We start from the raw sequence: 15,490 nt of genomic DNA, 5'->3' as shown, positions 1-15,490 counted from the left end.
CTCAAAGTCTGGAGGAAGGTAGTTAATAAAGAATCCAAACCAAACCAAGTTCCCCATTGCAGCTTTACTAGTAATAAAGGTATTTGCACTTTTCTCGATGCACAGGCCTTTCTTCTGAGTTGGTTGAGCGCCAATAGGAGGAAAGGGCTCTTGAGAGAGAGAGTTGACACAAATGAGAGCACAGAAGAATTATGCCTGAGTCAATAAAATGGAAAAATAAAGATCAAAATTCAGTGACTACACATACTTCTTTCATTTGTACAGAATCCAACTTTTCAAAATATTCTCAACCGTGACCTACAGAAATATAAGAATTATATAGAAATCATGCTATCTCTGACTCTTCCAAGTAGAATCAGAAACTCTGAAGGCAAGGCCTGGGCACACATGATTTTAACAAATTTTACAGGTGGATCTGATGCAAACCAAACTAGGGATAACTTTCATTTAACAAATGAGGAAATTGAGAGAGCCTGAGAGATAAATGCTTTGTAAAAGTCACAGGGGCAGTTTATAGCAACGCAGGAACCTGAACCCAGGAGACCAGATTTCTACAGCAGTGCATTTCCACATAAGTTTATTCTGCTCTCTTAAGAAACACATGAGTTCACCATATGTATAATATATTTGTATATTTCCTTGTTTATTAAAAATACAGTTGAAAATGGTGAAATATACTATGGAATATAAAATCAGTCATATGATGCCAACTGAATTTAAATTCAGCTCAACAAAACATTTATTGAGTGCCTGCTATGAAAGCAATAAAACATAGACCCCACTTTCAAAGAATGAGGGTAGGATATATAACCACTTCTCAATTAGAGGAATCTTTCCTACTTTTGAATACCAATGGGGTTTAATCCTTATCTCTTAAAACTTACTACCTTATTATTGATAATAAAAGTAGTTTACATGTATCAAGTCTTATCAAGTACAAACTCCTCTTATGTAACTAGGATGTGCTAGCTACTTTATAAAAATTATATCATGTAATCCTCACAACACCCTCATGCATGGTACTATATCGTTTCTATTTTTTTGTGTGAGAAACCATATTTTGAAAGTTAAGAAATTATAAATACTACACAGCTATTAAGAAGTGAAGTAAAGATGTAAACAGCAATCTTTCTGTACCTTCTGAGGAATGGCATAAGAGGCTGCAAATGCAGAGGAAATGTACGTCACTGACTGGGTCCAGCCAATTCACTAAAAAATAAATAAGAAAATAACAATAAAGAATCCAAAGGGTAGAGAATCAGCATCCCCCAGAGTAACTGCAGTACGTTATCTAAAATGTCAAGTTTTCAACAAATAAAAGGGACATGCAAAAACAAACAAAAAAAATCAAGAAAATATGACCCATTCACAAGAAAAACACAGGCAATAGAACTGCCATGGAGGAGCAGTTGGATGTAGTAGGTGAAGACTTCAAACCAGCTATTATAAATATATTCAAAGATCTAAAAGGAACAATATCTAAAGAATTAAAGGAAGATATAATGACAATATCTCACCATATTGACAATATCAAGGAATAAATGGAAATTATTAAAAAGTACCAAATGGAAATTCTGGAGTTTAAAATACAATAACCAAAACAAGAAAGGTGGTAAGAAGCCCAACAGTAGATGTGAGTTGGCAGAAGAAGAAAATCAGTGAACTTGAAGATAGATTCATAGAGATTATGCAAGCTAAAGAAGAGGGAGAAAAAAAGAATAACTAAAAAGGAACTCAGAGAAATGCAGAGCCTCAGAGAAGTGCTGGACCCAGGTAAGCAGACCAACATTTGCACGTGGGAGTAGCAGGAGAAAAAGAAGGTAATAGTGTAGAAAAAATATTCAAGAAAACAATGACTAAAAATGTCCCAAATTTGATTAAAAATATTAATCTATAATAAAAGTATGATAAACACAAAAGGATGGATCCATATCCAGACACATCATAAACAAAAATGTTGAAAGGCAAAGTGAAAAAAAAGATCTGGAAAGAAGCAAGAGAAAAACAACTCATCACTTTGTTTCGTCTTTATACATGTCTACTGATTCCAGTGTAAATGCATTTGAAAACCCCTGTTCTGACGCTGTTGCTAATCTCCCTTTGTAATCAAGAGAGAGCAGCCTCTGAAGAGCATGTATTTGGTATTTAAAATAAAGGTAACTGAAGTATATTTTCTGAGACTATTTCCAAAATTTTGCAGTTAAATAAAGATACCCAGGGATATTTCATTATTGCATCATATGTCCATGCTGATCTACTGCAGCTATGTGGGAATTGGTTGCAAGACATTGTTTGACAAACTGCAATTCACATTGTCAAGGTCAAGGTATTCAGTTGGTGGCCCTTTCAATTGATGCCTGTTTTAGTTTTCTAATGTTGCTGGAATGCAATATACCAGAAATGGGTTGGCCTTTATAAAGGGGATTTATTATGTTACAAGTTTACAGTTTTAAGGCCATAAAAATGTCCAAACTAAGGCATCCAGAAAAAGATACGTTGACTCAAGAAAGGCCAGTGATGTGTGTAACACCTCTGTCGGCTGGAAAGGCATGTGGCTGGCATCTGCTAATCCTTTGGCTTCTGGTTTCAAACAGCTTTCCCCAGGGGTGTTTTCTCTCTACATCTCCAAGTTTCTCTCTCTGTGTCAGCTCTGAGCTTTTTCCAAAATGATTTCCTCTTACAGGACTCCAGTAAGTGGATTAAGACTTACCTTGAATGGGCAGAGTTTATCTCCATGGAAACCACCTAATCAAAATGTCCATAACTGGGTGGGTCACATCATCATGAAAACAACTTAATCAAAAAAGATCTTCCCAAACAATAAGTCTGCCCCAACAAGACTGGAGTAGGTAAAAGAACATGGTTTCCCTGGAGTACAAAATAGCCTCAAACCAGCATGATGTCTGTAATGAGATAATTCAAGATACCAGAGTAGGAATTCCTGTCAAAAAGAGTAGGAATTCATTTAATAGTTATTGTTATGCCACATGCCACATGCTGGATTTCTGACTCTGACTATAGCATTTAAATTGTTTCCAAGAACCTGGCATGACTACATTGCATTGTCATCCATTGAGATCCAGTTTGAGTTATCATTGTTCATTGCTGATACATGCTTAGAGGAATGAGGTGTTATTACTTTTGAGTAAGAAGTACATGTTATTCCTTTTGAGTTGTTACTGTTTTAGTATCAGTCAATATGCTAGCTAATTTCATGCATCAACTTGCTAGGTGATGTGTCTCGTTGTTGGTCAAGCAAGCACTGGCCTGCTTCTTACCATGAGGGTATTTCATAGAAGGGTGTAGATTATTAGTCATTCATTGCATCTGTGGCTGATTACATCTGCAGTCAAAAGTGAAGATTGCCTTCAGCAATGAGAGGAGTTCCCTCATCTAATCAATTGGAGGCCTTAATTAAGAACTGAAGATTTCAGCTGTCAGAATGAAGAATTTCAATCTTTATTTCAGCCAGCCTCTTTTCCTAGGGAATTCGACTTCACCTTCCTTGGGTCTCTAATTCATGGCTGTCTATGGAATTTGGATTTACCAATCCCCATGGCCACATGAGCCAATTCTTATAATAAATATCTTAATATTTACACACACACACACACATACACCCATATATCCCCATTGATTTGTTTCTCTGAAAAAACTTGACTAATACAGCTAAGATCTTCATTGCTCCATCCTGAGGGTTAAAGGAAATGTTCTAATTACATTTCAGATTTATTCCTTAATATGTACTCATTTTTATTGTGGAATATTTCAGAAAATAGGATCATACTCCAACTTCATGATAAGTTATTTCTTTCATTTCAGACCATGACATTTAGCACCTAAATTTAGCAATCCACAGAAATTCACAGATGTAAACAACAAATAAAAAGGTAAAGAAAAAAAAGACTACAGTTTATAGATAATATTTTTCAGATGTTTGATGAAATTAAATAGATGTATAAATTGACACACACTCCAGGGCATTCACATTCATCAAATAGAGATAGTATAAGCCATATTTCTTCATCTGCAAAGTGGGTCTAATAGTGTTTACCACCTGCTCATCTCACAGGGATGGTGAGCAGAAAAAGAAGTTCATTCAAGGAAAATTCTCTGAGCTGCTTAGAAGACAGGCAGCTCATTAACACAGAGATCACTTCGTTCTGAAGCAAAACAACTTCCCTGGAGGAGTAAGATCTTATTTCCTAAGTGTATGTCTTTGAAAAACTGAAAAATTTAAGAAATAACATCTTATGAGTAATAATCCCATATCTATCTGATCCAGTGAGGAATAGAGAACAATAATTTAACCAGCAGGGAAGCATACAATTGGAGTAGCTGTATGCTCTAACCTCACCTGCTCCCTAGATTCTCCCTTACTACTAAATAAAATTATCTCTTATCTGTTATCACAGTTTTAATCATTTGAAAGTACTGCAACCATTGGTTTTAGAAGAGAAGTGTCGTTGCTGTATCATCTGTGGATCAGAAGCTTGTACTGTGTTTCAAGGTAGTATGGTGTCATGGTTATGGAACTTGCTCTAGAGTCAGATCATGGCTTCTAATTCTGGCTTTTGGCCATAGTTAGCTTACCTCCTTGTGCCTTGGTTTCCTTGTATGTAAAATAGCATTGCTTACCTATAAATTGCTTAATGTGCCTAACACACAAAATAATCACTCTAGTACTGTCTGTTAGCTTTAGCTGACTTCCGAAAGGACTCAGGAATGGGAGTTAACTCCTTTGGACCATCCACTTCCATTCTCTGGAGCTGAGTGCATATAGGTCAAGGGAGAAAGAAGTTCTATCTAATTTTTCATTAGAAAGAGTAACAATAGAGATAAAACCAATGGACTAGGGGATAGAAAGTTTGCGTTCCTAGACCTACTCTTTCACCAAGTACCGAAAAGAGGTTAAATCACTTTAAGGCTCTATGCTTCCTCTTAAAGCAGACAAAAATTTAACAAAGCGTCCACAGAATCCCCACTCTTTTCTCTCAGCTATGACACCACAGAAAGGAATATCAATGCAAGTACTTTGATAGAGAAAGAACATAACCCCCTCATACAGGCATAAGATAGTTTTAAAAATCAAAGCTCCAGCTATGCTCATTCTCAAGGATAGGCAATTATTTTCAGTAAGGTTATTTTTCCTAAGAGAAAGAAAACAAAGGGGAGAGACTGTTTTTTTATTAATGGAGAATTTTCTAGGCAGTTTTTAGTACAGATGTATTCCTTTTCCCCATGTGAAGCCAGGGAGTTTTACAAATCCCTCTCATTGCAACAACAGAGTGTTCACTACCATCCTCACAACCCAAAGTGAGCTGCGCAGAGCTGTGCAACAGCAACTAGAAACAGAAATGAAGAATGCATGGTTATGGACATGCTTCTGATGATTTCTGTGTAGTCAGGAACAATGGTCTGTAGGGACAGAACTTGGAGCAATTACTGACAGAAAGTCTGAGTATTTATTGAACTTAGCACCTCTGATAAGGAAATGAACTGATGACTCAGGTAACACTAACAACAAAGTATCAAAAGAATCAAGTTCATGACCCATGTCAAAAGAATCAAGTTCATGACCCATGAGAAGACACAACATCAGACACCCTTGACTAAGCACTTGATCTAAACCAAGTGCAAGAGCTTGGGTATTTAACACAAGACCCATGTAGCATGTGTGTCTGTATATATCATTTTTGAATAGCTATGTGGTCGAATTTATAATGTTTCCAGTTTTAATAGCAATTTTGTGTGTGTCATTGCCATTAAAAGGTTTTTAGATATTATTAAGGAGAGAAATTGATTGGAATTTATCATGATCACCACTGAAGGGCTGATGGGGAAGGCTGGGTGAACCTGTCCCTTACACAGTATTATCTGCATAGAGACCAATCCTTACATCAGCACTAGCCCACTAAAACAATTGTTCTCATTATCAGTAGGAATGTTTTAATAAATAAGCAAAGGCAAAATTTTGCGCCACATAAAGAAGAATCTTCTATTTAATTTATGTAACTGTGAGAGAGCCTGTCTTATGAAATACCACATTTTTCATCATGTGGAGGTGCTTAAATAGAGGTAGGATAGTAATTTGTCATATCCTGCAGAAGGAGTCATATATAGGGGAGATATTCCTTCAATCATTCAGGAAATATTTATTAAGTGCCAACTACAGCTATGGTAAATAGGGTTCATGATGTATGCCAACTCCAGTGAATTTGCAGAATCTCCCTGGGGCAACGTTGAGAGGCTCTATAGAAGAAACTAACATAATAAATTAGTAATGCCTTTCATGGAATCAGGAGTGGGGAGAGGTACACTAAGTTCTAGATTGTTGTGTTCCAGATTCTCAAGTTTCCAAGCATTGTTAGATACTGAGAATACAACAGTAAACAGTAGAGGGATAATTTCTGCTGCCCTGAAACATAACAGATCTCATATTAGAACACATAAACAGAGTTATAAGCATTTCTACCAGTAGGTTTATTTAAGGTTACATTTGAAAGTTTTTGTTCTAATGGTTCTGCCCTAAACTATTTTGAAATAAAGTTTTCAAGCATGAAATAATGAGAAAGAATATATCACATAAGTATAGAAGTAGAAAATTTCTTTGGAGTTATTCAGAAGCTGTGTAGTATCATTTACTTCTGAAATGTTTTCAAGGTAATAACGACACCCAATGGGTGGGTGCCTAGGTCATAGAATATCTTCTCTGTCCACAATCATTGGGTCAGTAGCAGCCATTTCAGACATACTGGTTTGAAATTGTTATGTACCTGAGAAAAGCCACATTCTTTTAATCACAATCCAATCTTATGGGGCAGACCTATTGTTTGGGTGGGACTTTTTGATTAGGTTGTTTCCATGAAGACAGGACCCTGCCCACTCAAGTGGGTCTTAACTAGCCTATTGGAGTCCTTTAAGAGTGGGACATTTTGGAGAAAGCTTAGACACTAACTCTTGGAGATATTGAGAGAGCTGTTTGAAACCAGAAGCTGGGAGAGAAGGACAGCAGACATCACCATGTGTGTTCCCTGTGACAGAGAAACACTGGACTTGATCAGCCTTTCTTGGGTAAAGGTATCTTCTTGTTTGTGCCTTAATTTGGACATGTTCACAGCCTTAGAATTGTACCTTGTAATTTAATAAATCCCCTTTATAAAAGCCAATCCATTTCTGGTATGTTGTATTATGGGAGCTTTAACAAACCAACATACCAGATAACACTTTTATTTCTGAAAGGAGAGACTACAACAAATCATAGTCATGGGATAAGAAATAATGGTGTGAAGTATCTGAGAGGAAATATTCCTTGTTAATTTAAACAGAGTGATATGGAAACACCAGCTGAATACAGTAGTCTTGATTAAGGAGCTCTAGCTGCCTGGCATAAAACAACCAGGCAGGCCTGCAAAGAAGCAATTCCTGTGGGAAGAGATGCACTGCCAGGACTGTTCATGCAATGGATTCCCCAGAGGAAAGTTACAAAAGCAACAATATCAGAATGGTAGCAGAGCAAGTGAATCCTTGAGAAAGTCAGGGAAGAAGATGTCTGAAGCATTGACTGATGTCCTGAATTGTCAGTGAGAGGCTGGGAAGTCTTCCAAGCCTTCTCCTTACGTGATTTTACAGGGAAATGAAGGAAACCTTGGCTAAGTCATTTCATCTGATGTAAGAGTCCCCACATATAGCTCTCTGTTTAAAACTAACAGACACTCTCAAACCACCAGCAGAAGTCATATCTAAAATATCAGAGCGTTCCTACAGGGAATCACTCTAACATGTGCCATTGCTCCATGAGTATTAACTGGATATCATATAACCAGAAACAGAATAATAAAATAATATTTTAAATAATCTCTTTCTATGAAATTCTATTCTAGTTGGAGGGATAAGCCAGTTACTCAATAATAATATTATAAGAGTGAAGCAAATTTTGACAAAGCCCAAATGAGTAAGGAAAAGATTAAAATGATGCCTAAAGGCTTCGGGTGGATTTTTTAATTAGAGGAGGGAAGAAAACAGGTTATCTTCAATATTAACAGAAGACAGGAATTGAGAGCCAAAATCATTCATCATCATAATAACAACACTACCTAATCATCTCACGCTTATCTAAGTCTAGGGGCAAATTTCATATATATGTAGCATCTCATTTAAACGTTAGACCTTCACAGTCTTACTTACCAGGGAATCTCCAAGTCCCTGACCTTCCAGCCATGATGATCCACTCATAGAATACAACAAAACATGCATTTCATCACTTTATTCCATCTCTCTTCTCAGCCAGGAATACCCTTTCCCCATTTCCCTGCTTGAGCTTGTTCAATAGGGGACAGAGTTGACAATGCAACCACAACACCTTCACTTACTTTTTCCAACAAATACTATTTGTATTTGTGGGGTACAGCTTTGTTCACTGTTCATATAGAATAGAATATGATGTAGAGTATAGTTTTGGCCCAAGGTTTCAAATCAGACACTTAATAACTGTATGGCCTTAGATAAATTAATTAAGGTCCCTGTACTTCAGCTTCTTCATTTGTAAAGTGGGAATGATAACATTACTTACATTATAAGTAAGGTGTGAAGCTTAAATATTTTAATCCATGAAAAACCCTTAAAACAGAATGCCTTTCACTTACTAAGAACTCAATAAACATGAGAATTTATTTTCATTATTCCTTTCCTATCAAACTTAATTATTTAACTAGTGTTCTCCTGGACTGGTAAAATTATTGTATTTTCCATAAAAACTTAAAGTAGATGCCATTGTCTTCCCATTTAATCACATATCATTCTTTCTTGGGATTTGGATGATGATCCCCCTATGTGAAGCCATATGCTAACAGAAAATGAACTATCTCCAGCTAAAGGCAAGTCCTGAATAATCTAAGCCAAATATAGTAATTCTATTCTCCTAGGTTTAAAGGTGGGTAGTTCCAAAATGTAACAAAAGGATATATCTATTGAAGAATGTCTAAATTAGGTTTGTTTCCTTCATCACTCCCTTCTTCCCTCCCTTTTTTCCTACCATTTTTCTTGTTTTTTCCTTCCTTTCGTTCCCTCCCTCTTGTTCCTCCTCTTTCCCTTCCTTTCATCTTCATCCTTTCTTTTTCAGTGAAAGCACACAATACAAGAGAAAGTTTCTCTTCTGCCAAATGTGATAACAGGAGCAGTAGCCATTTTTTGACCAAGAGTGCCCTGGTCACACTGATGCTAGACACACCAGTGATGGCCTAGCAGATGGAACAAACTGGGGCCCGACTCAGGCCCAAGTTGACATTGATGGCTACATTTGCTTGTCAAACTTCTGCAAATATAATAAATACCTGTGGTGCCATTTTTTAAAAATACAAATTTCCAAGCTCTCCCAATCCTCAGAATCACAATATCTAGGGGTAGATTCTGGAAAGCTGTGATTTTAACAAATTCTTATCATCAAAGAAGTTTGAAAACACTAGTTTAATCTAATTTAGTTGCTTTCTATTATTTCATCTACAGCATCCCACCTGATATAACAATTCTAATCAGTTCTTTGCTTTCTTATATTAATATTGGAGTACTGCAGTGTTTAGATGGAATAACTCCTTGAACTTGGACAAGGGTAAAATAACCCATCACGTTCCAATTGCAGGGACCACGGTTAGTGTGTCTTCTCTGCTCTCCATGCTCTCCCATTCCTATACATTTGTCCTTAGTACAGCCAAGACATGAGAGAATGTTTAAAACACTTTGAAATGGTAAAATACACTCTGCTGCCCTAAGAGACACCCATCTAGCAGCAAGCAAATAAATCATGAAGTAAAATTCGTTTAACGAAACCACATCTCAACTGAACTCTTAAATAAGCACCTAGCTAGCTACCCTGTTGATGCCAGTTTGCTTTCATTTTAGCATTTGGGATTTCTGACTCTGTTAATTCCATTCTTGGTAACTTTTATGTTTTTATGCTGAGAACTAATCTCGTTTTTTACTCTTATATCGATCTCCTGATCATGGACAAAGCCTAGCACCTTACTTCATGGTTCTGCTAAGTCCACTTTAGGATTCTGTTTCTATTAAAAATCAATCATTCCTGGTATAACACTGAAATCTAAAAGAAAGACAACATTTTATTTTGTAATATTCTCTCTGCTGCTCAGTTTTGAACTCTTTGAGAATAGAGACTAGACTTTCTCCTTGTTCATATCTTATCAAAATCCACTTCCACATCCTTTCATTTTACAATTGCCTGCTTTTGTGACTTTCTCCACTGATTCTGTCTTGAGCATGAAAGTTGTTTAGCTTTCCTTTACTATTCTAGCACCTATAACAGTGCACATTATATGCACACCAAAATGCTTCTTAGAGAAGGAATAAATGACTGACTGAATGACTGAAGCTCAAATAACATGCAGCCCATAGAAACAGTACACTATTATGCACCAACTGGGCATTTGATAAATATGCTGACTAACTGGCTAACAGAGTAACCCTATAAAGATAACAAATTGCATCACTTTTCCCAAGCTAGATTGATTACACTTATTACCATGGCTATTTCTTTCCTGCATCATTTTTCATTATGGAGAATATTAATGAGTTAACAAGGACTCTATCTCTGTTTATCTCCTTTCCCATTTTAACAAGTAGTTCTGATGCTAATTGACATATCTCAGGATTTATAATAACCTGGCCACTGTGAAAATACTGTTGTGGGGCAGCTTTTTCCCCATTCTCTATACAGAATAATTATTGAAATTCCTAGATAGAATTTGAAAGCATATCAATAACAATTACTATCCATGTGTATGTATGCAAATTTTCCAAGATTTTCAGGTCACAACATTTTCATCATATCAATTTATATATATTTATTTAGCACCTAACATGTTCCATAAACTATGCCTGGTACTGGTGGAGAAAAATGATATAAAATACTGATCTCTTACTTTAAGTTACACACAACCTGATTGTTGAAAAGATAAATACAAGTGTAAAGTTTAAGTGAGGAAGTATATCACTGTAGGTTTTTGATTGCAAATAAGTTAATATAACACTATAGCTTTTGTGATTGCAAATAACTTATGATTAATGTATGATAAGTTTGATGTGAATAATTTATATTATATAAACTTCCCTGCAATGTATTTAATTTGGAAGACTATATGTGAAATACATTTATGTACATATATATGTGTATGTGTATATGTTTGTATATATATGCATGTGTGTTTATGTATGTATATATGAGAACATTATTGCAAGTAACAAAGAATATCAGACTAGAAAGACAAATGCCAAATTATTACAGTGGTTATCTCTGTATGGTAAGCATAAGGATTACTTTAAATGTGCTCTTTATGTTTGTATTATGTAAATATTTTTACAATTGTATGTATAATACCTTTATTTAAGGACTGCTTTAAATGTCCTCTTTATTTTGTATTATATGATTTTTTTTACAATGGTGTGTAAAATACCTTTATTTAATTAAAAATATGAAGCGATGAACTGTAGTTACCAAGTGAAGGGTCCAGAGGGTATTTAGGTTTGGTAAAGCTGATGCAGTGCAGTGTACCAGAAATGGGTTGGCTTTTAACAGTGGGGATTTATTGGCTTAAAAATTTACCATTCTGATTAGATAGTTCCATCTTCCTACCCCATATTATTAACAGACCCTTCCAACATGAAAAAGTTAAAATAGCCATAACCCAAACACCCCTAAAGAGAGGGATAGAAAGATCAAGGGTGATGGTGGAGTTATACAGAAAAGATAGGATTTAACAAATGAATATGAATGCTGAATCATTAAATTGATATCTCTTTTAGTCTCCAGTATCTTAGAGCAGCTAGAAGTAAAAACCTAAAATTATGGAATTGTAACCCAGGTCAAACTCTGAAATGTGTTTTACAACTAATTGTGGGGCTGTGCTTTGAAATTTATTGCTTTTTTGTATGTATGTTATTTTTCATGAAAAAAAAGTTGATTATAATGATAAAAAAAATATTTAAAACTTCTAGTCCCTATATGCTGGAGCAGCTAGAAGGAAAAATCTGAGAGGATCATATGGTAGCCCATGAGAAACTCTGGGACCTGTCCTGAAACTACTTATTGAAGAGTGCTTTGAAAACTACTGCTTTTTTCTTTCTTTGCTTTGTATATATGTTATATTATACAATTCAAAAGTTTAAAAGAATTTACTGTTCTAAAGCCATGAAAATGTCCCAAGTAAAGTATCAACAGGACTGTACCTTCTCTGAAGATGGGTTACCGGTGAACTTGGGCTCCTCTGTCAGATATTAATGCCTGCTGATCTTTCTCTCCTGGGTTTCATTGCTTCAACTTCTGGCTTTTCCATCTGTGACTTTTCCCTAAACTTCTCTGGGTGTTTCTCTCAGTTTTCTGTGTGTCCTTTATCCTTTTATAAAGAACTCCAGTAAGAAGATTAAGACCCATCCTGGGGCACTTCTTAACTGAAATAACCTACTCCAAATGCCCCACCCACAGTAGGTCTATCCCACAGGAATGGATTAAAAGACTTTCTGGGCATAAATAGCCTCCAAACTACCACAGAGGGCAAATGCTAAGAATTTGAAGGAAGGAAAGTTGACTGGCACTGGATTAGTCAGGGAAAGCTTTGTAAAGAGGTCAGAATTGAGTTAAACTTTGAACGAAGGGTAGAATGGGGTAGTTGAAGATAATGGAGGAGACTCATAGCTGCACATAATATTGCCTTTAAGTTTTTAACACACAGGAATGCCATTCGCTGGCCCATACAAAAGTGAGTAGTAAGTCCCTCAAGAAGAGTTGAGACTAATTCTTTAGAACACATTTTGTTTATTCCCTGCTTTTTTCCCATTGCCATATGGCCTCAGAATCTTGTTCTTGCCCTGTGTTTGTGATTCCATGACCGCTCTTTAGCCTAAAACTTTGCAATTGTTTTTTTCCTCTTTGGCTACTGCTCTTCATTAGGGACAATGACTCGGATTCCCCCCTCTTATTTCTTGCTTCAGCCCACAATAAATAGCATGACATACCATGACCAGCTCTAAAGACTTAACCCTCTGTTCTGGCACTTGGTAGCCCCCCAGTGAGGTGTGCCAGGTCCTTATCAATCCTAGAAGAAAAAGTGTTTAATTCCAGACATTGGGAATGGAATGAAAAAGTTTGGAATGCAAAGGATGTGTTTAGAGATGAGCCCATTCAGAGTTCAGAGACAGGGTTCATATACGGAAATTGAGGGCAATAGAAGATAACACTGTAAAAGACTTTGAAGGCCAATGTATTAGGTTTCTATTGCTGCTATAACAGATCACCCTAAGTATAGTGTTATAAACTGCACAAATTTATATTCTTACTGTTCTGTAGGTCAGAAGTCTGATGCAGGTAGGCTAAAATCCAGACATCAATAAGGCTGCATTCCTTTGGGACGCTCTAGGGGAGAATTCATTTCCTTGCCTCTTTTGGAGGCCACCCACATTTCTTGGCTTGTGGCCTCATTGCATTTCCAAAATAAGCAATGTCCAGTTGAGTCTTTCTAACATCACAGTTCTCTGACAGTGACTTTCCTTCTGTTTCCATTTCCCCTTTTTCTAAGGACCTTTATAATTGCATTGACCCCACCAGGATAACTCAGGATAATCTCCCTATTTTAAGATCACCTGACTAGTAAATGTAATTGCATTTACTACCTTAGTTTTCCTTTGCCATATAACATGACATGTGCACAGGTTCTGGGGACTGGGATGCAGACATCTTTGGAGCAGGTGGATATTTATTCTGCCTATAGCAGCCAGTAAAGATTTGAATGTTGTTCTCTAAATAGTGGATAATTTTTGAAAATTTTTAGTAAGTGACAATATAAAAGAAAGATTAAAGTGCATAGCATATAGTTTGGATCATTTTTCACAATATTTCCCCCTTAAAGAACAACTTTCAAACTCATATCACCAGGCGCTCCATATGTGCTTTTAACAACTTTATCTTAACAAAGAGAAACGGGATCATAGATATCTAAAAGTGGCAACTTGCACACTAGGTTGATTAAAAACTAAACCAATTAAAAAAATAAAGCATTAGAATTACCTGATGAAGTCAATGCTCTTTTTACCTCCCAGGCTGAGATAGTCCATGTCTATTTTCAGAATGATGCCTTCTTTTGCAGCAGATGGTAGTAGATTTGACTTAACTTATCTCAATTCTCCATCACACTACTTCTCTTCATCTTCCTTTGACTTTCTGCCACCCCCAAAATTAATTTCAGACAGGCATTTGTGCTTTGGCTGACATTCAAAACTGTCACCTCCATGCACACATTAACTCCAAGGCCTCTGTCATCCCTCACATTAAAATTCTATCACCGGGAGTCAGCACAGCTTGACTCAGCAAGCTAAGGGGCTGGTTCTGAGCAAGATGCAGTGACAGCAGGCTTCATGTGTGACATCCCCAGTCAATTTGACAGCAATAAGACACCCTCCTTAGAACCAGTTGGAGCTCTTGTTGACCCAAGTGGGAAGGTCATCTTTCTGAGCAATTCTCCCTCCTTCCCATGAGAGAGAAAGGCCAGGAGTTACAAGACTTAGGTTCTGAATATTTTAGGTTAAATGATCACAGTAGTGAAGAACAATGAGTAAATTCTGGAATCTATGATTACATTCTAATTGTGATGGATAAACATGTTGACTGAAAAGAGATTCTTTGAAATGATAGCCCAAAAGGAAACATAATCCATGGTATGGACAAAAAACTATTGGAAATTACCATCCTAGAATGGGAAATGATTTTGAAGTCCACTTGCTAGTCTTCCTCAATTTACAGATGATGCTTAGAGAGGTAACATGTTTTGCCTATGGTCACATTATTAATCACAGCCAAAGCAACTTTACATCCTTGTCCCACACCCTGATGCCTGCCTTTTCTCATGCAACCCAGATAGTACCATGACATTGTGACTGGGGAGAAAAAGGTCATGATGACCATAGTTTAGGTATTCATTTGCTCACTTGTCTATTTATACTAAGTAAAAACACACAAACAAAATATCACAAGCAACAAAAGCACTCTCTTCAAAATTCACTATCTCTATGAAGTCTTTTAAAATTTTTTTCCATTCCTTTCTTACCTCTATGCATCCCCACTGTAGTCTTTTATCTTAATTCAATTTAATTTTGTAATATGTAAAACATTTACACAATTTAAAAGTCAAAACTACATATATATATGTTCAGAAAACTCACCAAAATATCCTTGTCTACTCAACCTTATTCTCCCTGCTTTCTATTCATAGTCATTTTTATTCATCTCTGGTCTGTCTTTGCTCCACAATGGTCATTGGACACCTCAATCATAAGAGCTGGAATTCTTTAGTGACCTTAAGAGAGATATGTTTGCCTCTCCCACTAAATTGAAAGTCTCTTGATAGCAAGGAATATGCTTTGTCGTTAGCATGCCAGTGCCTAGCATGAATCTGGATCCATAGTAGGCACATTAAATGTTTGCTATAAA

At 36.3% G+C, this 15,490-nt stretch overlaps 1 long non-coding RNA gene across 1 annotated transcript in view; it reads right to left on the bottom strand.

The window, feature by feature from the left end:
* The window catches only part of LOC143680193 (uncharacterized), a 39,583-nt gene extending 24,960 nt beyond the window's left edge, over window positions 1–14,623 (bottom strand). Inside the window, exons 1-2 of the long non-coding RNA XR_013174041.1 lie at window positions 14,072–14,623; window positions 12,238–12,404 (exon numbers count right to left, since the gene is read on the bottom strand). This is a non-coding gene — a long non-coding RNA (uncharacterized LOC143680193). The remainder of the gene's footprint in view (window positions 1–12,237; window positions 12,405–14,071) is intronic.
* Between the last annotated feature and the right edge of the window lie 867 nt (window positions 14,624–15,490).

This window comes from Tamandua tetradactyla, chromosome 4 (genome assembly GCF_023851605.1).
Source record: "Tamandua tetradactyla isolate mTamTet1 chromosome 4, mTamTet1.pri, whole genome shotgun sequence".
NCBI lineage: Eukaryota > Metazoa > Chordata > Mammalia > Pilosa > Myrmecophagidae > Tamandua > Tamandua tetradactyla.
This window is presented reverse-complemented; position numbering and strand designations above follow the sequence as displayed.